Source organism: Balearica regulorum, chromosome 5, assembly GCF_011004875.1.
Source record: "Balearica regulorum gibbericeps isolate bBalReg1 chromosome 5, bBalReg1.pri, whole genome shotgun sequence".
Classification (NCBI taxonomy): Eukaryota; Metazoa; Chordata; class Aves; order Gruiformes; family Gruidae; genus Balearica; species Balearica regulorum.
This window is the reverse complement of record NC_046188.1, coordinates 46885426-46910904: the sequence shown is the minus strand read 5'-3', so window position 1 is coordinate 46910904 and position 25479 is coordinate 46885426. Positions and strand designations below refer to the sequence as shown.

At 39.6% G+C, this 25479-nt stretch overlaps 1 protein-coding gene across 4 annotated transcripts in view; it reads right to left on the bottom strand.

The window, feature by feature from the left end:
* LRRC4C (leucine rich repeat containing 4C) overlaps positions 1–25077 on the bottom strand; it is a 571899-nt gene extending 546822 nt beyond the window's left edge. For all 4 annotated transcript variants that reach the window (XM_075754721.1, XM_075754728.1, XM_075754722.1 and 1 more), the window contains exon 1: positions 24456–25077. The gene's annotated coding sequence lies outside the window, so the exon portion shown is untranslated. The remainder of the gene's footprint in view (positions 1–24455) is intronic.
* Between the last annotated feature and the right edge of the window lie 402 nt (positions 25078–25479).

Below are 25479 nucleotides of genomic sequence, written 5' to 3'. Positions count from 1 at the left end.
CAGGTAAACAGCATCCGCAGCCTTTCCCTCATCCACTAGGCGGGTCACCTTGTCATAGAAGGAGATCAGGTTAATCAAGCAGGACCTGCCTTGCATAAACCCATGCTGACTCGGCCCGATCACCTGGTTGTCCTGTACGTGCCACTTGATGACACTCAAGATGACTGGGACCTCTCCAGTTAGCCAGGACTGCTGATAAATGATGGAAAGTGGGTTGGTGGGCACTTCCACCCACTCCCTCAGTACCCTTGGGTGGATCCCATCTGGCCCCATAGACCTGTGTGTGTCTAAGTGGTGTTTCTTAAAACAAAACACTTTGAGCTCCCTATCTGCTTCCTTCCAAAGTCTAAATGCTGTGGGGCCTTTCTACTAGGACACTGATATGACACAGCCTGTGGGAAACTGACTGTTCTTCAGCAGTTTGAATCCAGACCTGTCTCCATCATGAGATGTGAAGGTGGCTGCAAATTTTAGAAGCAACCAAGTGAGCCATTTTTGAATACTTTCCAATTTTCCAGAAAGTTACACTGCAGTAGATACATAGGAAGCACTGCACTAACAGCACAATTCATAATAAAGGTAACTCGAGATTTAGAGCAATTACTGCCAGAACACCCTCTCTCTGCCACATGTAGAGGAAGACCTGCTGACAGTTGTTCTGAGTACTATGGAAACCATATTCCTGAAGTAAGGAGAAATGAACTAGAGCCTTGGATGACTGGAAAGCAGTTTTCTTTGCTGAGATGAGACATTCACTTCATAATCATTCTGCTCTACTGAATGCCTGGCCTTATAGTAAGTCTACAGTGCCCAGTGTACTAGATGGAGTTTTTAAAAATAGACTATATATATGAAAAAATAAAGTTCTACAAGCTTTGCAGTCTCCAAATAAATTTAAAAAAACCACATACACTTATTCCTAAAATTTAAAATCAGTTAGGCTTTAAAAAGAACAGTTTAATCACAACACAGCAGTAGAATATTATTTTTAAACAGAGGCTATTTTACATCAATTTTACATTCATTCTGTTTATTTCTGGTTGTTAAAGGACTAAATATTATACAACTGTTTGTATTTCTCAGAGGAAGCAATTCGAGATTGTAACTAGCCATTGGGAAGCAGCAGAAGAGGAAGATACAGCAAGTGACCAGTCTATTTTACTTCCCACACAGACATACAAATTTACTATGACAAAGCCAAGGAAACAGGTTTGAATGATTCCCCAAGACTCTTTTTCTGCAAGGCAAATGTCTCCATACTATTGTTGCTTCAGCAAAACATGGGAAGGAAACAAAGACAAATAAACGTATAATAACCATTCAGGCAAAATATGCCAGACAGTGACAAATAACTGATTAAATACAAATTGGACAGCTTTAGTTGTTGGCAGAAACTTGAAGGCATTTTTGTTTTTAAACAGGGAACCAGTGGCAGCATTGTGTGAACACAAGATTTAACTAGCATGGGGGGGGCTTTTACGCTGTGTCAGTCAGTGTTCGGGTTTGTTACACTCACCACTTCCCTTGACCTCCAGTGTATTTATTTGATCTGTAAAAGAGGATCAAACAGAGCATTGCCAAAAGGGAAATTATGGCTGTCTGAGCTCTTAACCTATTGTAAAAACCTCTCCTTCAAAGCCAAGCTATGAATACACATACAGCACTTCTGCAGCAGTGATAAAAGACTCCTGGTGCATCATGAAGATGAAAAATGATTCTCAGTCGAGAGGAAAATTGCCAGAGGTGTCACAAGACATGTTGCAGTGACGTAAACAGTGACACAGACATTAATTTCAATAATCCGACAGTGAAACGGTGCATACCTGAGCTGCCTCATTCTTTATGATCTTTCTTCTTTCACAGCAAGATTTTGCCCTTTAGGCTCTTCAAAAGCCACATCTCCATCTTTCTCTAAGCTCCCCTCTCCCAAAGGAAAGCACCTAGACATGTCAGTCCAGCAGGGAGCTTTTCATTAATTATACTAAATAGAGCGATGATCTGGAAAGGTCATACCAGCCTTTCAGCAAACCCTCTCTCCCAGCTAAGTACTTTTCAACTACAATTGATTACCTTGTCTTTTAGGTTTACATGATTCTGTCAAGCAGCAGCGCACGTGACCTGAATGTTATTGATATTGTGATGAGCCACATCCCAACCTGGTGCAGCCTCCATCCCAAATTCTGTGGTGCTAAATCGCAATAGACGTTGAAGCCTTTAGAGGCACATCCTAGAAAGGAAGATATGGTACTGGGGAGAACTAGCACAACAGTTGGTATTTCCATGACACAGTGATGTGGCATAACATAAATAGTATCCCTCAATGACAATCAACTGCTCTCCCACCAAGTTCCCTTTATTAAGTTCTTTAAAGTGAAAGATAAGTTCATTTAAAGAACTATTAAGTTCTTTAAAGATTCCCACGTGAAAGATATTCACATGCTGATTTGTAAAGAAAGCCACATGCATGCTTTAGCATACATGCTCACTTCTTACAGTGCTATGCAAGAATAGTGAAATTACTTTCAAGTGACTGTAGCTAACCCAATGTATGCCTCAGGCATTTTATCAGACCCACATCTACTGCAGACTGGTTCTCAGTATATGCTACTTATACGTTGCTACCTGTGACAGCAGCTCCATACCTGGAACCACACCAAAAATCTCCATTGTACAGTTACCCACAATTGCCCGTTTGCCCATGACATTATCCCATATTGAAGACATGGTAAACTACTGACTTTGGAAAAAAGGGCATGGGGGTGTCTGTATATAGGGACAGTCAAGTGCTTAGCTTCCCTGCACTGTCAGTTCAGCAGGGCACACGGACAGATGGTCACCTTGTGCTGAGGCAGCTCAGAAAATGATTTTTCAAGTAAAAATATAAGTGGGTCGTGTCACTTTTTAAAGTCTGAAATATTCCACTGGCACCAGTTCAACTGCCTCTTAGTTAAGAGGGTTTTGTATAATAAATAAATTTCCAAAAGTGCTAGGTCAAAAAACCAAACCCAGTCAGCTCCTTCTGCCCCCGTTCCTCTCATTATTACAACACACTCTTGGAACTTTCAACTTCAGGGAAATGCAAATCCTTCAACGATGAATTATGCAAGAGGAAGGAAATACATGTGGGTATACATACGACAGAAAAATCTCTTGCAGCACATATGGGATGACAAGGTACAAAGACGGTGCTTTTCACTCTTCCGCAATTGAAGAGAGAATAGTTAAATTATACCTGTCTATACAGCCCTAAGCATCTCCACTTACAGCATCAACACCGCAGAAAGGGACACGTGACTTCTGAGCCCTTGGTAACAAGACAAAAAGCGGCCTGGATACATGGATACAAATCCCACTTAAGGTTACATTTGTCCTTCACTGCAGACTCCAATCTGCTGTGTCCTACTTCAGATTGGTAAAACACACACACTTGTATCCTGCCTGTTCAATACCCAACATAAATCAAGTCACTAATTGTGACTGGAGCTGTTTATTTCTACAAGGGCTTTGTAGCACTGGCCTACAACAAATTGCTAAACTGTTCTTTGCTCTGCATACTGTAAAGTCACCAGCAAGGGGCAGGGGGTGGTGGGTATTGAAACAGCAGAATGTATTTCAGACCAAAACAAGAGTCAAACATCCACAGAACCGCACGAAATTCCATAAAAGCATCGGCATAAAGCGAGAAGTGGGTAAGAGACAAGGTACTTCAGCTGAAGGCGGGGAAAACCACAGACGAGATGCCACAGTACTGCTAGTATTAGTGATTCACACCCACGTCTTTACTGGGAATATTCCAACACAGCTGCGACAATGTTTCACAAGCATTCTCCCCAGAAGGTGCTCAGGTTGAGAGTAACAAAGTCAGAAGTTTTACCACGGGTCGCACTAATATTACAAAAATTAGCATAAACAGTGAGTGCTCACAGATTCTGTCAGAGTACAGAGGAAAACTTTCCAGTTTTGCACTGTTATGAATTTGACCTGAAGGCAAAAGGAAAACAAACAAGCCATAGGAAGCAACTTATTTACTCCCACTGTTCTTCAGTGGCACCAGTTCCTTCAAGATGAAGACATTTCTTTACACTTATACAAGAAAATTGAGGGGAGTAGGGGAGAAGACCTGCTGAGGACTTATTGCAAGTGTGACACAAAACAGCAGCCACAAGTCTAAAGTGGTAAAGGCAACATGTCAGAAAAAAAAGAAAAAGTCAGCAAACAGCGTCAAGGAAAAGCTCGCGATGCCCTACCAGCCGCCGGTTAGCATTCGCCGCGGTGCAGCTGCGGGGGCTGCTGTGTCTGTCTCATTTTTTGCTGGGGATAAAGAGGGAAGAAAGAACGGTTTGTTCCCCCTCTCTGTCACCACTAGGGACTCCAGAGCTCTTCTCAGGCTCCCGGCAGCATCCTGACACTTGGCAGCCCTGGAGAGAGGGCCCTGGGGCAGAGGCGTGCTGCAGCGCAGAGCGGCGCTGCCGCGGGGCACTCGCTGCGGGCAGCAGCCGAACGGCAGACAGCACCGTTCTGCTTTTGCAAGCAGAATAGCAAGGCGGAAAAGGGTTTTGTCTCAGCTAATTAGCACAATAAGGAGCCACGGAGGAACGTGCTCTTTCATAGATTCCTTCCCTTTGCATGCAAAGAGCACTATCTCAGGGAGCTGACTGCTAGATCATCACTTCAGGTGATGCAGTTTTAATGCATCTCTTGGAAAGGTGTGCAAAGGACTGTAAATAGAGAACCTGACTCCTAAATTAGATTTTTTTTTTTTGCCTGTATCACACTTAATACATTAAGCACCTTTCACACGCCATATTTTCTTATCTCTGTGTCTGAACAATCTTTGGTCCGCATTTCACACATGAAAGCACAGGATCTTGCAGGGAGAAATCATCTTCCTCCTACGTTTGCACAACATATAGCACAATTAAGATTAGTTCTTAGGCTCTTAAGAACATAACAAAATAATAAGTAGGAAAAAAAACCAAAACAGTAACACATGATATATGAACCAAACAACTGAACAGCAATAGAACAAAAACAAGGATTCAGGAGAGGAAAAACACCACTTTCAATCATATTTTAAAATCCAAACCAAAAAGTCTAAAGGAAACATTTCTATGAGCTAGGATTCACACTGGGGGGGGGACACCAAACAAAACAAAACAAAAAAAAATCCAACAAAACACCAAACACAGATGATAATAAGAAATAAATAAAAAATGAGAAAAGTGACATGCAAAGTAGACAAAGACACTATGACAAAATATTTTGTATTATAGTCGTGTACTGAGGTCTCTAAGCACTTTACAACCAGCAAACATTTCTCCAGGCAGCCAAAGACTGGTGAACACTACGTTCCCAGGCCCAGCTTTACAGAAAGTTGGTTTGGGTTTTTGTTGTTATTGGGGGGTGGGAGGTGTGTGTGACAAAAACCTATTCACGAGTCAGGGAATAACATGCAGAAACTTCATTTTCTAGCCCCAAGCCAAGATCATTGGACAGCATTTCTCCCCACAGCCTAGCTAAAAGGCTTAAAGTTTCAACACTGACTTGATCCATCTTCTAGAGAATCTAGCTGATGTAACTACCTAGAAAGGGAAGATGATCAAGATGCAGCTACATTATGGAGACTTCCTAAGTCTTAGCAAATAAGCGCTACAAAGAAGTAAACGCACATGGCAGATCAAACCAGATAGAGCACTTGGAGAAATAAGCAAGGAGATTGCTTAGCTCCAGATACTTGTGCAAGACTGGAGGTTTTCAAGAACTGGCATGATTCCCACCTTGTCCCATCTCCATTCCTCCACTTGGTCACTTGGGACTCTGAGACTCAGATTCAAACCATGGGAGAATGTTTCTGTCCTATGTTCTCCTGCCCAGCCACTTTCTAGATGAACAGCTCTGACACAGTTCTGTGCCTACAGAGCAAAGTAGTAAGGGACACCGTGGGAGGACACACCTGTAGCTGAAAGCAGAGTAAAACAGCAAAATTGGCTTAAGAAGGTATAAGCCTAATCTAAAATGGTAAATATGTAAAGACAGCTGTGAGCATTCTTATGAACAGCATTCTTTGATTCATTTCCCCCTCTCAAGCAACCTCTTTAGCTGCTTTCCTCTGATAATGACAGTGCCATCTGCTCTTATCACTTATCTGGTATCCCTACCTTTTGGGTATGGAAACTTATCCCTACTCAAAGTATCATCAGATCCATTATGTGCTGTTTATGAAAACATACTCAGTTGCTGGAGGGAAGATCACATGATAAGGAAAATTACTTCAGATAGTGAACCACAAGGTACTAGGAAGAAATTAAACCCTAAATAAGAGTTCTTCACATGACTATCCTTAGCATCTCTTTCCTCAATCAAGTTCCAGAAGAAATTCCTGCAATCTCCCCAGAACCAGCCCCGAGAAAGTGAACACCCAGGTTTCCCAGCAATAGCCTGGCAGAATATGCAAAACTGCACTGGGCCTGGGAACGTCAATCTCTGGCAGGATTTGCCATGCTCTAATTAAAAGACCATAATCTGTGAAATCATCAGGCACATGCTGGTGGGAATAAGGATGGGTGTGTTGGTGCATGGATGAGGGCACTGACAGCATTAATATTATCAGTTGTGTTTATAATATTCAAGCTCTACAGGCAACTTCTTAATGACAGCTCAGTAGCTTAATGTAAAGCACAAATTTGCTTAGGGAGTCTGTGTAGTCTTCATCATTGCAGGTCTTTAAAAAGAAATCAGACATCTGCCAAAAGTGACATGAGTATAGCTGATCCTTCTGTGGACAGACATATGGACAGATACCATTCTGACATGCTTCCAAACCTGCAGCTCTATGAGGTTGTCCTTCAATCTAGCTGCTTTTTAGCCTCAAAGTGGTTGGTCTCTCCCTCCACAAGCTCCATTTCACCAGAAATCATTCCCAAAATTAATATAATACTTGATAACGAGACATCACTAAATAGGTAAGTAAACAGGAATCACAAAAAGCACACCCCGCAGCTTTGTATATTTAAAGGTTGTGAATAACCCCCTTCCCCCAGATTGAATGTCTTGATTTCAGAGACAGAAAGTCAGCAATGCTATTCAGGGTCAGTTCAGATGATTTCTCCAAAAGAGTAGTTGTAAAGTAGGAACTAAGACTCACTGCCTTAGTTAGCTAGCAAGCTAACAGAAAGGTGGAGATCTTCTCATTAATTATTTATCAGCACCTCAGGAGTTGAAAGAAAAGCAATACTTGGCTGGCTAAAAACTCAACCCAGAGAGACAGGGACTACAAATTCCCAGCTATGTCAGCAAGCCAGCCAGAGTGTTTCATGATCACAAGCAATACTTTGTCCAAAACTGCAGATATATAAAGAAGGGAAGGGGAGGGTGTAAAGCTAAAATAACTGAATGTAAAAAATGCCAGAGGGAACAAAGGCATGCATTTTTAAAAGCTCAATTCCGATTCATGTGTCCAAATAAAGGCCAGTTTATGAAGAGATCACTACAATGCATACTAGCCTTTTGAAACAAATGTAGCTATTAACACCACAATAACAATTAGGAAGCGTGTAGAACTTTTTAAAGTGACTTCTGCTTGCTTACGCAAAAAGGGCACACAAGATCTAAGAAAATCCAGCTTTGAGATCTCTTGATTGCTCTCAAGTCTAAAAGGCTCAAATGTGTCTCAGTTTCAAGCTCAGTACAGCTGTTCTGAGCACACTTCAGTTAACTAGGAATATCAATCAGCTAAACATTATTTCATACTGCTGGCAATGATGTATATAAATGCCCAAACAGCAAATGACACAGTTTATGATCCTTCTAAATTCCTGTATTGAAACTCATGTGCAATCACCTTCCTCCAAACCTACAGAGAAATTTAAGGAAAGTAGGTATTTCCCCCTCTGCCACAAACTAAAAGGAGGACCGATGCAAAAATACTTCCACAAATGTGATGTTCTCTCAAAAACATAGGGAAAAGAGCTTTGCATTTGCAGTAACTATTTAGCCACATCATGATTTCTAGCTAACATGAAATACATAGTTAAGACATGTTGTCCCATTCTCTGTCAGGTACATTCAATACTGACAGTTGGCCAAATGTGTGCTTTCTGTTCCAAACGTATGGCCCACTTACCACTTAGGCTACTATGAAACGATCTTTTTATCAAGTAGCAAAAAACAGTCACTAGAGCCTAGGCTTAAGTACTTATCTGATTACATATCTGCCCAGAGCTATCTGCATAATAAAGTAAAAGATACTCAATCTGTCACAGGAATCTCTTTTTCCTTAAGCATCCCACGCTTGGCTAACTAAGAAACATTAGAAAACACGTGACAATTCTGTTATGTCCAGTAAGCTGCCTTTGCTTCCATTTTTCTTTGCAGAATAGCCATCAGTAGAAACTCCCCGATGAAAGAAATCCTAGGTAAAAACTAAAAGGACTATAAGATTCAGTAATGCAACTTATGGGTCAGGCTGCTTCTATTGAAAATACTGCACATTTTTAAGTGCAAAACTCAATTTATTTGATTATCCCAAGGCTCCTGGAACTTCTCTCTCACTCTTAGCAGCTTCTAGCACCTTCAGAAGGTGATCCTGCTGCCTCATCTTGTTTGCATAGCCACACCTGTGCTCTCTTTTCTTACCAAAAAAGAAAGGCTTTATCATTACTGAATTCCCATAGGTTGTACGGTAAAGTGAAACCAAGTCTGAAAGTCTTTAGCAAAACTTAAGAGTCATACCTCAACCACAAGGGTCACATCTTTATCTGTTGCTTGTCATTATAAACCTAAACACTCACAAATTGTACAATAGAAATGAAGAAGCAGTTATTTACTGTCCCCCAACCAAGAGACCTAGAGATAGCCTCCAATGCATTTAATTAGTCAATATCTGTAAGCACTTTGAAGATAAAAGCAATGTAATGTGCCAAGTATTACTACTGTGTAACCACCAGCTCAAAAGTATGTTGCCAAAGTACAGCAATAAGCTTGTCCTTTTAAACCTGTTCATAATAATTATGGCTGTTAACAACAGATATTGTTCAGCTGAACGAACATGGTGAGACTTCAGTAAACAGCTCTCATCAATCTGACATTCTTACAAACCTCCCTTGCTAAATGTCAAGTGAGATTTCTAGAGGAAAAGAAAAATGCCTTTCTTCCCAGAAAAATACTAAGTTTATGCAGATAAGAAAAGAAAGTGATACAGAAGTAGAAGCAAATAACTGTTTTCAAAAAAACCTCTGGAATTACCTCCATCTACACAAACTATTATAAGTGCCCAGTTCTAAGCAGGAGAAAGGCTCAACTACAGTGCTGCAAACCACATCTTTTGGACACTGATATTACTCTTAACAGCTAAAGAAAAAAAACAAGATGATATTCTGATATTTTTTTTCCTAATTCATGCTTCTGTTCTAGTCCTTTAAAGAGATATACGGAAGTAGCTTGCCATGTGATAACCTACTTCTTCATTCTTAAACATCCTAAAAAAAAAAGAGAAAGATAAATACATTAACTTGCAGCACAGAGGTAAACCATGGCAAGTTTCATTACAAGTTTATTTTATATGCACAATTTAAATATGCAGAAGGATTCTTCTGAAGGGGCATTTATAACATCCAGTTAATTGAAACACTCAGTGTTGCACTAGATTTCTAGCTCACAGAATACCCCATATGACCAAGATGTTTACCCTTATGAAAACGTAATGAATGGGTAAGAATTAGCTTAGTAGCAAGGAGTTCTTGAAGTGTTACCCCAACACAAACACACCAGAATTGCCAATATCTCAATATATTTTCTGTCTGAAAAGTGAACATTTACTAATTTTTATCATGAGGATGCTGAAAGAAACACTTTTAAATGGCTTTAAAGTGCTTTAAAGAGATAAATCTCTAGCATGCATTACTACGAGCACCCATCTTCCCCCTTTCCTATGTGCGTATTAGAATTAGGATCACTTCCATCACGTTAATGCATCTTGTTACCAGTAACAGATGTATTACGGTCCTCTATGCATATGGTTTTGATTTGTGCCATGACCTTCCATATACATATAAAGTCCTGGCATCCGCTGCCATTTAAGCAGCTGCCACAAGGAGTAATGTGTTTTCAGAAAAGCAAAGGCTGGTGGTTCTCAAAGAAATTTTGATAGTTGAAAGAAATCCAGAAGAAACATAGTCCTGTCTCCACAAGGCTTTTCACGATAGTCCTGAATGACTTCAAGGACCATTTTCTCTCTCTAAGCTTACAAACTTCATGGACACTTCCATTTTACAGATACAGATTTGTTTTTCTTAGTAATTTTTTTTTTTTTTAAATGGAGGACAAGAAAGAGAACACATTGTATTTCCAGGTTGAGTCTAAAATTAAACATGCTTACACTAAAATAAGTAGAACACTGGGTGGTTGTTTCTTGGGTTTGATTTTTTTTTTCCATACTGCTGAATTCCTAAGTATTAATGACTTATGAAATCACTTAGTCCAACTGTAAATCAAGCCACTGAATTTCCTACTGCAAGAGTAGTTTTACATAGCAGGCAAGAATAATAAGATATCATACTTCAAGAGTCAGAAACACAGAAATTAAGATAACAGTTATTCAGATTCAGTCACATACTCTTATACTGGTACACTATAGATATGTTATCACTTTCTAAATCATTAGGGGCTAGACATGACTGGATTACTGATAGAGACTTAGGTTTCATTTTTATAGTCATAACTTCTATTTGGGCCAGTTTTAAATTGAGATTATTAAAGACAACTTCAATATTTTACAGCTCTTGAATCTGCACAAAGTTTAGCCCTTTACCATAGCACTTCAGTGAAGAGCTTTCATTTAGGATAGAACTGAAGATTTCAGGTCTTGCAACTTTAAGACTTTATGACTCAAGAAGTAGTTTTACCTGGGTCATGTGCTAAAGTGATGTGATTATACACACCAAAACCTACATGACTTATGAAACAAGAATTCTGAACATGTGATATTTGTCTCAATGGGATTTTACTCTGCTTCCTAAGGATAACCCTAATAGCTATTTTAGCGTAACCATCCAGCTCGTCTCTCTCTCAAGGGAAAATATTCATTATGCATCTAGAAACTAAACAAGACACTGATTTGAAAAGCACTTTGTAGATCCAAAGTACTGTCATTTACTTTCTGACACTCCACACTAACCAGATCCACTCTGGCAAAAGAACCCTGTGGTAGAACAAACAGTGCAGAAAAACTTAAAAGAAAAAAAATAAAAGAGGGGATGGAGCATCTGTGTTCTTCCATCTAGGAAAGAAAAGGTTGTCATAATTTTAAAACGTTTTCACTATTCTGTGTGAATAACCATTATCCATTTTAGTTCCAAGATTGTTTTAGTTTCCTTCATGGAATCAAGTACCTTACACACAGACCTCTGCACTCTTTTTAACACAGATGGGGACAGAGATGGCTTACTGACCATTCACGTTCCTCAGTCCAGGAACACACACACAAAAGATCAGGGGGAGCAATCAAAACATTGATACATCACAAACAAAACCCTCCTGACACTTCCCCTACAGATTAAAGCCTTCTTTTCTGCCTGATCAGTGTCTGAAATAAGCCTAGATTATTGTTCTGCTGTTTAGAACAGTTTCCCTACTCAGTGAACTGCTTCAGCAAAGCCAAGTTACTTTCATCAACATCTCTTCCTAAGAGAGTAGTTAATGCCCTGAACTTTAGATAGCTTTTTAGGTCAAAAGTAAGTAATGACACAATTAAATTTCTGTATTAGAGAAGTTGTTGTTATGAGAAAAGGGGAGTGAGGATTATGAGAGGTAATGAATGCATTTTACCCGATTTTCATTGGATTGATGTACTTGCCTGTACGCATATTAAGCCACACCAATACATGCATCTAATGAAATAATTACTTGTTAAAACCACCGCCCTATCTTTGCTTAGAGGAACTCGGCTTTAACGAGGTAAACCCGGCAGAGTCGGGAGGATGCGGCGGGACCGGTCCTGCCCGGCGGCGAGAAGCGCCTGCCCGGCGGGGAGCACAGCCCCCCCAGCGGCCCCCGCGCCCACAGCCTCCTCCGCACCCGCTCTGTCCCCTTTCGAGCTGCAATTAGGTGAGAGACATCACCCTGAACCGGGGCTCACGAGCCCTGCTGGTGGCTTCGTGTTCCCAAGGCTAATGCTGCACCACGATACACTGGATTTAGAAATCACGCTTCTTTAAGAGCTGTGCATAAAGCAGGTCACCAAGAAAACAAACTGATTTTTAAACTGTCTACTTTCAATCATGATAAAACTCAGTGAACAGTCTGGGAAAAAAACAGCAAAGGGAAAAGCTTGAAAGATTTAAAGCAGAGATAGGGCTTACTGAAATACTGTCTTTTACTGCTTTGGCTCCAGATACAATCTTTCCAAAAAACTGGCCAGAGGAGAAACCACTCAGATCATCTTCTATAGGAGAGGAGCCAAAGAACTGTAGTAAGCAAAACTTGCAACTGATTTTTGGAGACAAGGCAGGGGGAATTGGAAACACTGGCTCCAACTCTTCAGTTGAAACTTGACCTTGCTTCCACAGACTATAGGAAAAGGAGAAAAGAGAAGGTCATCTGAAGGAACACTGATAATTGTTAACCTCAGAAGTACAAGAAGTTTTCATGTTTTGAGCAGAAAATCTGTTTCTGTTCTAGAAGTATGACAGAAGCACTTGAACCTTCTGAAGGAATAGATAAGTGTGTGTATGTATATGCAGACACACACACCTGCATTATTTCTAGCTGTAGATATGAAAAAAGGAATGCATTTCTAAATACATATTGTGCTGCTCCCTCACCAAAGTCTGAAAAAATTATTGTGCAGTGTTAAGAGAACAATGAAGAAAGCAGAGACAAGAGTGGTATCTGTATTCATGAAGATTTGAGATCAAAACGTGAAGTCAACTCGAGTTATTTCATAAAGCAAAGTAGACCAAAGTACTTTGATACAGACTCAACCTTGTTCTGACAGTGACGGAACACCATAACGAGACTCAAGTATTGCCAATTGTATTATTTAAACTGTAGTTAGATTTATGCAGAGGACGGTAGGGGCTATCTTAAAGGATTCAGTGCTTCTTCATCTTATTCTGATTTGGAAAAAAATTTTCTCTCAAACAACCTCTCCTGATTACGCTGTTGTGATATTTGTTTTACCTAACACAGATGAAGCCTTAAACATAGAAGTAACATTAACAGCAAGTTTACTTAACATTTTAAATGTATCCTCTGTACCACAACAGAAGCAATGGGGTAAGAATTTATGCTGCTGGTTTATGCTTCAACTCTAGATAAAATCCTAAATGTAAATATATTTGCTCTGTAAGGAATACACACCGAGGGGAAAAAAAATTTACTTTTTAATCAGTTTTCTATTTTTGGATCCTCCCATCAAGTTCAATAGAAAATTATATCCCAAACATTATGCTATGGGATAGTTCAACAAGTTCTACAGGAAAGTGCTATATTAGTGTTTTATTACATCCCATAAATTTAAAGAGTAATCACCATGTAGGCCTATTACTTTTCAATGGAAGGGTATAATCTTCATAACCATTAAAAGCCATATGGATCTTCTTCAGGAGGGCAGAGGTTCCTCTAAATCTGTGACTGTAGATTCATGCACCACGGCCTTATCTTCTTTAAAACTCTTGCTACAGGGGATATTTTACCAAACGCTGCAAGTAGATCCTTTGCTGGGATGAGCTGGCTGGGCTGCTGGAGGGTCTTTAAGCCCCAGTGCCGCAAGGTCCGACTATTCTCAGTTTTACCTGTCAGTGTCCTCAGAGCGCGGTATCAGTCCTCTGGTTTCCCTATGCAGCTACAGAGCAATTAAAGCAGCACAGCACCTGCATGGGTTTTGTAATATTCATCTCTATTATTCAAACCAATCCCTCAGTTCTGCTTCTGTTGTTTCTACCCTTAAGGGAAACACAAACAACCTTGCAATTCCAGAGCGTGATTTGTAACACGAGGTATTAGTGTAAAGCTGCAGTACAAACCATGCCTGGAGCTTCACACCCACTGCGAACCAGGGGCTATGCAACACAATGGAAAGTGAGACATCACCTCCAATACAGCAAGTCAGAACTTCATGGTTGATTCAGTGACTCAACTCTTGCTTAATGTTTCTCAAATTATTATTGGGACTAGCTGGTGTGGAAGAGAATGAGTCAGAAGTTGCTTGCGTATTTCATCTCCATCCTTACCAGCATAGGGCAGGCAAGCAAGCCAAAAAAAAAAAAAAAAAGGCACTATTTAGAAACAAAACCAAAACTAACCTTGTTAATAGTCTAGCTCCTCCTTATACCCTAAAATGACATGAGGGCTGCCCACTATCTTGATGTGGTGCCCCACCTTTATTGCCCTCTCATCCACCATGAATGGCAGTTGCATCAGTCCTCGGTGCAGGTAGTTAGATGTAGGTGTCTCCAACATGATCCATTTCTCTCTCATCCCTGTCCCACCCTACTGGTCCCTGTCCCACCAGTATAATTTTAAACCTGTTTGGCCACTGAAGGTAATGCAGAAGGCAGCAGTAAGGCAACACCAGTGTTCTGATCTTCACTCCTGCCTGTGGAGGAGCAGCTTAATAGAATAATTTTGGCTTTAAAGGCCACAGGTAGTAAAATATCATATACCTGAACTACAGCCTTGACCCTTACTGCATTGCATTGATTGTGCATCTTGTTTTGTTTCAGTTCCGCCAAGTTAAATAGTATGATCTCAGAAGGGAGATATTGCTTTGTCTCACAAAATGACTGAATTTTAATAGCCATTCAACAATAAGTTAAAAAAAATTATTACTGCTTGCTGAGTGCCTGCAAGTAAAGATTGAAAGCCCAAGCAAGTAAAAGCATTTCTTCATCTTATGAAACTCAGGGCATTGTATGTATAATGAAATGTCATTAAAGATATTTGTTACTGTAATACAGAGAAAGCAAGTTAATCAGAAAGAGCAGAAGTGTCAGGAGTACAGAAGGTGGTGGCAGGGAAGCTTCTCATTTCTGTCCTGAGGGGTAGTAGCCAGGCACTGGGGGAGCAATCTACCAGCTTAATGCAATAGCTCAGTAACAGTTTTAGTAGTCTATACAGTATATAAATCTATACATTCTTTACCCTACAGGAAAACAGGCCACAGAGAAAGCAAAAGCAAGCAAGACAAATCACATAGTATCTGCATATGGTTATAGTAGATAAAAATATAAGACTGTTGTTCTAACCACAGCTACCTGAACTTCCATAATGTCAACAGGCACAGAAAAAGAGACTGCTCCCTCCCCCTAAAAGGGCTAGAGCACTACCTGAGACTTAAAGGCAGTGCATATTGCCTACTTGATCGGGGGTTAGTATGTCTAATGAGTAGGGCAACAAAAGTATTGATTAAATGTATTATTTTCTTTTGTTGGGAGACAAAGCCCATATAAACAATGGAATTCAACAAAGACTTCCAATCTAGGGCAAAAACAAGGGCTAAAATTGTTACTTTCATTTCCTATTACCCACTCATCAACTCCTCCTCAATATTAACCTCAAATCATAAAAATAAAATTGAGAACTCTAGAAAAAAGGAAAATATTAGAGAGCAAGTAGCAGACCTTAAGATAGGATGTTAAAAAAAAGTTTTACACTAGTAGTCTTGCCCAAAACATTTTTAGTGTAGCTATGATAATGATAGCTTTTTAATTTTTGCAATTGTATTAGCTGTTTAAGGGGTATTACCTCCTAACACGATAGTTGCCATAAAAAGAAGTGTATTCATCATTCATTTTAGAAACTGAAACAATTAATGTATTTCCCTTCCTTCGCAATATTAAAAATTCAAACAGAGTATTACACTAACAGAGGGCAATTTCCAGTCCCATTACTAACAATGTTACAAAGCCCATGTAACCTTAAATTCTTAATGTTTTCTAGTGTCTGCATTATCCTACTAAAATCAAATGCAACATCAGGGCTGTTTGTGGAAGACATGCTGCTCTTCCTCCAGTGACCTTTTCTCCACTGCTTCTTGTAGTGCTTACCACTAGGCTTAAATAATTAAACATGCCTAAGCCTGAAGTGATTGCAGAAAGGCACCTACATTTGAAAAGTACTATTTAGACAATAATTTGTAGAACAACAACTGGAGGCCAAATGCTTATTCTCATAAACTGACATCCTTATTGGAGCTACCTACTCATTTCCATTGCCTGAGGGCCTGGACGAGGGCCTTCTAGTACACCAATTACAGTTAAGCAATACAGAAAGAAAGAGGCAACTATCAGCAACATTCAGAAGTAAACAAATTTAAGTGTTAAAAGCTCAGGCTGATAAAAAAGGAGAGCACTTTCATTGTACAATAGACATTTAACCTCGACAAAATAACCTTAGGAAATAATTACTTATGTTACACTTAGAAATATGTGGTATTTTGTCAAATATTCATAGATTTAGAAAAATCATTACTTCCCTCAATAGAACACAAAATTCACTTCCACTAGCAAAGGAAATGTTTATGAATATCAGAGTAGTAGCTTTATTCATTGCTACTTCCTCTACATCCTCAAGATCATCACTTTATAACATTTTTCTCCTGAAGTACCCCTCCCCATATCTGAAAGCATAAAGACAAAGGTGGTGGTGGTGAAGCATATTTCCTGTGACAACACCAGAAAGACTTCAAATCAGTTCATCCCTAGCCAGAGACAAGGAGGTAGGTTTATATGTCATGGATAAGAGATGATGAAATAAGTTAGGCTTCTCCATTGCTGGACTTCAAAAGCTTCCATTAAGTGCTAGAAGGAATAATCATTGAAATGCCCATGATTCACAGCAAAGCTTTGATTTCAAATGCGAAGTTACATTACATAAAAATAAGTATTTTGGACAGACCTTTTACTAAGTTTCCCCTGTCCTTCTAGATTCTGTAAACATTTCTAGTAGAACATACACATTCCATATGTTAAATGAGCTGTTTCATAAATAGCCTTAAGGCTAATACTCTTGGAAAGTTTCGCACAAGTCTTCAGAAGAATGAACTCATAGGATCAAGGAAATTCCATCCTCTCCTTCTAAACTTCTGATCTAACACTTTGCATACAGGAAAAGAGCATAATTAACATCACTTGCCTGTTGGCAAATATTTCCCTAGAGAGGAAAAAAGTTCAGGTGTAGGTAGAAGTGTAGACATGCATCTCTCTAAAATTAGGACAAATCTAAAGCAGTAATCTGGACTTTTGACGATTCACCTATTAGAAAGTGGTATCCCAAGCCCGCATAGTGCAGAATGGAGTTGATATATCTGGAGACAGGTGTGGAACTTCTCTATTCATCTAAATGAAAAGAAAAATCTTGCATCTCCGCCTACTTCAGAAAAAGAATATAATAAGAAGAATTAAGGCAGATTAAGAGACTCTTTTAGGCAGCTTAAGACCCTTAAGCACACATTCCCAAGCCAAGTCTTTATAATATAAGAAGTCTCCTAGTTACCTCTCTCAACTGTCACTGTTTTCAGTATTGCATAAAGCTGCTTAAACTATAAAGCTGATTGTCAAGGGAATCCCAGTTTGAAGGGATCTTTTGTGGTTTGAAAGGGTTGTGACTTCTGTAAAAGGAGGGCATCAGGTTGCTGCAGCCAGCCCTGAATATCAATGACAGAGGAGGAAAAGGAAAGCTAAGAAGTCAGGCTATACTGTCTCTCCCTTACTACTCTGCTAACTCGCATTGTAGTTGCAGGGCGGGACAGAGCCAAGAAGGACTAGGACAACCCTCGCTCCCCTGAGGCCACTTTGTACTGCAGTAAATCGTACAGATACTCTGCTGCAGGTCACAGGAAAGCAAGAGGTGCTTCTGAGCAGCACTGCTACACACAGCTCACTCCACTGCAAGCATCCACTGAAACGTCAGAGGCAAAAAAACCCCTGTGGATCAAGCGTGACATGAAACATGAAGCAGAGAGAAAATGCATGATATTTACTGCCTGACAACCAGGTTACATTAATCCAGCCATACATTAACTCAGCCAAATTCCTTTGCATATTCTAGAGCTGATAATATAAAGCCATTCATGATTTTTTTTACTCACTAAAAATCTTCAAAGGTTACACAGTTTCGACTTACATTTTGCACTGGAAGATATGTGGGTGATTACATAAAAATTGCACATAGTCAAATATTCTAAAGTCTAGCTCAAGAACTCCAGAAATTATAATACTTGGTTTTCCAGAAATGAAGTTAAAATACCTACACGTTCAGTTAAATTAATACTTCCTTTATGATACAAATTTTCAATGCATCAGTCATTTTATTTGACTGTTATCTCTGGATACTTAGGTTCTTGCATACGTACATATTAAATTACATCTTCTGCATGCCTCAGTTTTCTTCAGACTTCCTGAATTCAGCTGATCCAAATGTTAACTGTTGTGAACCCACCACTCCCATAATTTTCTCAACAATCCCATCTAAACTCAAGTTTAGCATGTACCCATATAAACTTCTAACCATAAAAAGTGTCTTGTTGTCCTGAGCCTGCACCCTTCTACAGTTCACACACTCCTTTCGCTCAAATGGGGTCTAAACTACGTGCCTTATCTTATTTGTTCTCAGAACCAGATTGCACTTCCCCCTGAGAGGGACGATTGCATAGTTGAACAGATAAAGAACATGACTTTAATATTTACAACCCTGTTGCAATACAATAATTGAAGAATCTGTGGTGAGGCAGTATTCCCAGGAAGATATGTTCTTACTTGATATTTATTCTTACTCAATATATATTCCTTTACTTAAGAAAATGCAACTCAAATTTCCAATCAAAGTCCAAGGCTTAAGTTTTCAAAGCTTTTTCAAGAGAGATCCAAATCCCTTATGGAGTTTTGATAATGCCATTCCTGTTATTAGCCCTACTCTATCTACCCTCGTTCAAAATAAAAATGCAGACTTGGGACCTAAGTGGCATTTCTAGAAGCATACGCTTGAGATGCTTAAAAGAACATTCTACAACCTATTTTCCCCCCACCCAAACTGCCAAAATACACTTTCGCTGCATGCAAAACTACAATTTTCTTCCATGTGCAGTCTGTACAATGCAATTCCTGCTTGTACCCTTACAAGAATATGAAACTACTTTTGTCTTCGGGGTAATCTCTGCACTATTTTTCCTTCCTACTTTGAGTTCACCCATTCCATTCTCTCCAATTTTTACTGTTGAACCTTCTGCTTTCCAGAAGGTGACTGCTCTTGCAGGTTTTAAGTAAATTGTAGGCAGATCATTTAGCTTCAAAGTACCTTATTTTCTTCCTGAAATAACTGAGGGTATAGTGAAGATTTATAGGTTTACATTATTATAGTGAGTAGCTCCAGAGAAAAGCCTATAAATAAAAATAGGTTGAAAAGAAACGCAACCTCAATGTAGAAAGGCCTAATCTCAAAATATTCACCTTCTCTTTGTCCCTTTAAAAACTGCACGATGCTTCCAACAATGCTTAACTGATCAACAATAAGGCAGGGGGTGAGGAGGAGAAGGAAAGCACACAGGCAAAGAAGTGCCATCCCTAGCTTTACCTAATAATAGCAAAATGATATCTTTTTAGTTTAATAAGTTGGTGATCCATCACATACACAGTGCAGAAGTATTGCTTTGCTTTCTCATTTGCCTGTTTCTTTCCAGGACAGCAAAAAAGACAGTAAAGATTATATAGCTACTAGACAAATTAGAAAAAGAAAGCAAAGATTATATGGAAAATGTGCCCACTGCTTGATAGCCCCATGTTGCACTGATAAGATTTTCTTCTATGACTAAACAATAGAAAGGGGGAAGACTCTTTTGCTCCCAAGTGAGTTAAATCAAATTAAGGAAACATTTGGGGGGGGGGGGGGGGAGTTATGGGCCTCCCACCTCCCTTGTCTGTATCTTTACCTGATACCAATTCAGCTATTTCAGAGGAGCTAAAGAGAGAAGGATATAACCCTGTTCTTATTCTTGTAAACAGGATGAACAACAGGACTGGAACTGACAGTCTCTAATTACTAGTACGTGCTGGACTTCATGAGCACTTGATATACATTTAACCTACCAAAACAACATCTTAAATTATCGAAAAGGTTAGAATAATGGGCCTCATGGAAAATCTCCCTGCCATGGGTTGCAATCTCAAAGCTATGTTAAAAATGCATCAACAGAAGCCCTTCATATTTACAGTTATGAGCCTCATTTAAGCATGCTTTTGTTTTACACTGATGTTTCTGCTAGCCTTTGTGATGCACAAAGTACACACAGAATACCTACCACTGGTGGCCAGTTGAGTAAAGAAACACTGGCAAGTTACAAAATAATTGTTGTCCATACAGAAAGTTTCTTCAGTACACATAGGGAAGAGACCTACATTCCTTGCTATAATTCTGCCTTTCCACTTTATGTTCTGAGAAAGAAAGTCTCCAGTTTCTGAAGCAATCTCTGCCCACCACCCTCCTCCAAGATCAATAGATTCTACCTTACATAACCACTCTAAGTTTGGCAGCAAGAGCTCTTAACACTGCAGCATCTTGCAGGTTTTGAGAATACAGAAAGAGTAAGTTTCCTCCTCAGCAATATGAAATAGCCATAGAAATCTCAGCATATCACTCAGGCATTTGAATCTTAAGAGAATGACACCATCACTACCTTATCAACCTGAACAGTAACAGCCTCTAGAAGCAAATACATATGTACGTACACCATGCTCTCAACACTCCTCTTTTGGACCACCCCTGAATGCTACAGTGTCCAAGTCAACATTTTCTCATGCATTTTTGTTATACAACTCAACAAAAATACATGATCTTTCACATTAATTTCATCAAAACATAAGGAACTGAAATTCTGGGTTCTGAGTCCCCTTCATTCCTAAACCTTTATCCTTTGACATGAAATGAAGAAAAATGGGAAGGAGATCAATATGGGGGGGGGAGGAGGGAGTAATTTACTGCAGCCCACTAACTTGTCAACTGAAACGATATATTTGTAACTTCATTTTTTTCTTAGGTGGCTAAAAGCAGTACATTTTACTTACTACTAAATCTCTTACAGTAACAGATTTAAGATCACTAACTCTACCCACAGGAATTTCCAGTGATCATACCATTTGTCATTAGAGAAGTACACATTCATAAGCAGTGTGTGTTTACTGATAAACTACTCTTTTCTGGCTCCTTATTTCAAAGCCAGGCCCAGTGTCATCACATCAAGGTAAGATAATATTGCAGACCAACTCGATGAGTCAGCAATCAAAACGACGTGTTCTGCCATCCCACAGAGCTTGTGCTTTCGGTTCAAGTCCTGGAATTGCTGGTACATCTCCTGTCTCCCATCCTCCCCTTGCTTGCAAGCCACTGCAGAGCTCCAAGATTGACTTACCAGTTGTCAGCCCATCTTGTTTCAGAAGGAAGGAGGAATTCACGTGTAAAGTACCCTGGGTCTTAGATAGAAACATGCTGGAGGAGCTTAGGACCTGGTTCACTGACTTCAGCAACGAGAAAAGGAAGCTGCTCAATTAACTGGAACTAAGTGAAAAAGAAATTTCAGTTTTCTTTATCTTCCCCTTATTCTTAAAACAAGATTTAGATAATTCAGCTCAAGAGAATCTCATTGTACTCATAGTCCTGCTGAGAGACTTTACCTATGATATACTCACTGCAAGACCCTTGCAGGCCTTCCCTTCATATTTGAGCAAGATGTACAATTCATAGTGGATTGAGCTCATACAAGAACCCAAACAGTACAGAGAAGCAAGCATTTTCCACATTAGGTGAGACTAAAGGCGTACGGGACGTTACACTATGAAACGCAATTAAAATGGAAGGGCCACTAAAATGAAACACTTGACATTCTTTTCACAGTTCTTTTTAAATGAACATTAAAAAAACCCACACATGGTCCAACTGGCGCTAAAGCCTGTTCCCACATAAAACCTGCTAGTACTATCCATTTCCATTCTTGCCATAGTAATAGCAATGGTATTAGAAACCAAAATTGATCCCGTGACATAACATGCTATGTTATATACAATACTGTGTATATTATAAGACGTTCAAACAAAACCAAAGTATAGCAAATATGACAGTATAATTAGGAAGCCAGAATTGAAATCCAGGAAGAGTTCTAATCAAAATCTACTAAACCAACAAAAATACTTAGGTAGGATTGGGGAGGAAGAAGCATGAGGTTTCCTTTTCACTGAATCTGTTCAAATGTAAAATAACCAGCATTTGCTTTAGTCTGCAGTATTTAAGTAGATAATACTACTTGCAAAAAAATCCGCATCAGTCTCACTTCTGTAGGGTTGACGATCAACAGATGTAGATGATTAATAACATCTGGACACCATACCAAGAGAGCAGTGACTTCTTTTCCAGCATAGAGGTGACCACCCTCCCACTCACTTTAGGGAACACAACACTATAGATTATATCCTACACATCAGAACACGTAGAAATACTAGTGGAGCAAATGCGTCTTCTTTTTCCCCAGAATATGAAAGTTGTTTCCTCTCCAGGCAGAACATTCCCCCTCTCCATACATCCAGTCAACATTCCTGCTGTGATGGTCTCATTACATACTTCAATTTTAAAATGAGGGTAAGGCTCTAAAAATCATGAGTTGTCATTTCTCTACACACACACACTCTTTTTTTTTTTTTTTTAGCCCTCATTACACACAGACTGTTCCCCACAGTTAAAAGAGAGCATAGCTTATTGCCTGCTGAAATAGATGCATGTGCTACATGCGATGGGGCTTGAGGAAAGTACAATGAGGGAAAACTATAGCAAACTGCATCTGGCTCAGAGATTTGTTTGTTGTAATCATATAGAATAAAGGCTCATGCAACACAGAGCATCACTTCCAGAAAACGAGGGGAAACACACCTATAACCAGTTCTCCTTTCTTCCTTAATCCCTCTTTAAAGCTATTATGCAAAACCAGTGGGAAATAGAGGGACTGACTGACAGGATGCAATAACATAAAGTGATTTGATTACTCTGAAGCAGAGCCTTTTCATTAAGTTTTTAGCTTTACAACACAGGATCTATTACAAGAAGGGTCATTACACTTCTTTGTGCCAAATGGATCAAAGGTCCATCCTATCTAATGTGTCCTTGTATTTATAAATCTTACATAAGTCTCCTTTTCTTTACATACATATCTATCTATACAAACACAAGCCCCTCAACAACTGATTATTCAGTAGAACTGTATTTTGATCCATGTCTTTTTACACTAAGTAACCAGCTACGCAGTCTTTCATACAGACAACATATCCTTCAATATTAGTCATTCATATTCATATAATTGAGAAAGAGCGAGTACCTAGCAATTCCATTTGGAGAACCAAGCATCTTTGAAATGTATTTACAGATGGGTTTCTCACCTTCTTGGGAATGCTAAGTACTATCAGTGCAGCAATAAAAAACCCCTCAACTATGAGAGCTCCAATTCTATTGCAATGCAATGGTATTTTATTTCTATTATTTAATGGAAAGATGGGAAAGGCTACAACAGTCATGCAGTTCCTGCAGAAACTGCATTGGGGGGGGGGGTTCAGGGGGAGGATAAGTGCCAGGTTTAAACACCGAGTAGCACCACAGCCATATGATTGATAGATTGCCAGAAATACTGGAGTGCCATGAACCATGCTGGATGAGACATTTACTTTGGTCACCTGAGCACTTAGTAGCACCTCCATCCCAAAAATTAAGGGACCACAAGGACACATTTGTATTTGGCACTCTGTTCCATATGAGTTATTACTGTTTGGCCCTACATATTTCATAAATTCTGTGGGTGGGGGGCAGGGGGGGAAGCAAGCAGCAGCATTCAAGAGGTTAATGAGAAGCAAACATATGAACTTCACATAACTGATGCACAAATCCTCAATTTCCATTCTGCTACCTTCTACTTCTGCTAACAGCAGCAGAAGCAGCTTTTTACTTACATATTCATCATTCCAGAGCTGACTGAAATGCAGAGAAAAAAACTAGACAAGATTTATGAAAATATGGAGACTTCTACTGAAGATATTGTATGAGCTATTTTTCTTGCCCATTCTAGAGATTTTCCAAATATTTTAGCTGGTTTAATAAAAAGAATTATCTCCCTAGAAATTCTAATACCTTTGAAATGAAAGGAGCTTTCTAGTGCTCTTTAACTAAGATTTTCCAGCACTATACATCACTATTTTGCAAGCACTTTTACTGTGCAAATGGCAGGGGGGAGAAGGAGGAGGGGAAAAAAAGGAAAAAAAAATCGCAAAACAGAAAAGGGAGTAAAAAGGGAATATAAATTACAAGCACAGACTTTACAAACACAACACTCCATATGCACCCAGTACTCACGTTTTAGCTTTTTTCCCCAGCTCAAAGAAGCAAGCAGGAAACAAACAAGGAAACAGAACGAATAGACAAACCCCTGGACTTACCTTTTGTGCCGTCCCTCTTTAAACTTCTCAGAACAAAATTTAAATTCCACCAGCTGGATTTGATTCTTTTCGCTTTTCTCTTTCTCGAGTCACACAGAAGCAAAACAATTAGTTTTCAGAGGTTCCATTTACTGCTTTTCCATCCCCAGCAAAATGCATCCAGGAGACTATGCCAAAAGTAAGCCCAGAACTCAAAGGCAATTGGAAAAGGGAGCGTAGGGGGTTGCTGAAGGACCAGATTGGGAAATTCAGTATCTTGAGCACAGAAATATCCAACTGTACAATATACCTGGCTTCTTGCTCACCAAAAAACTGTAGTGCAAACTGTCAGTAGTAGCCTCCAATAGCTGCTGTGTGTGCTGCAGATGGTATGTCTCACTGTTACCTTCCCAGATGGGTAGAGGATTCAGAGAGCAGCAAAACCAGGGGGTCGCCTCCAAACCAGGTGGATTGCCAGCCACTCATTCACTCAGTCCAATTAATCAAGACAAGAACAGCTCAGTCACCAGAGGTATCTCCTTCCAGGGTGCACAGGATTATGGCAAGGTTATTAATCTTGCTTTGCTGCATCCCCCCCACCCCCTACATTCAGCAGCCTGCACCGAGATGATTGCCAGCTCTGTCTCTGTCCCTGTTCTACTGCATTTTGCTCAGCCCTCTGTTGCTGCAAGTGAAACACAGAGGAGGGAGGAATACTAATAAGGTGGTTAGCTACAGTTTCTTTAAGGCATTCTACATACTGCGTGCGTGTGTGTGCACATGCATGTCTGTGTGTGCATTTTCCATAGGGCAATCTGGATTTCTTTGCAGATGAAATAGGACCTGTTTCTACATCAAAGTCTGAATTAATCTGGATTATCACTTAATGAATATCAGAGCCAGCAATTGTATTTTACTTAGGATAAGAGGAGGGTACTAAATGGTCTAGAAGATTAGGATGGCAGTAGTGGTTACAGGGGGAGGGGGGAGCGTAGAAAGCACACTCCACCCAGAAGAGTGTGTTAGGTTAGAAAATTTGTTCTGA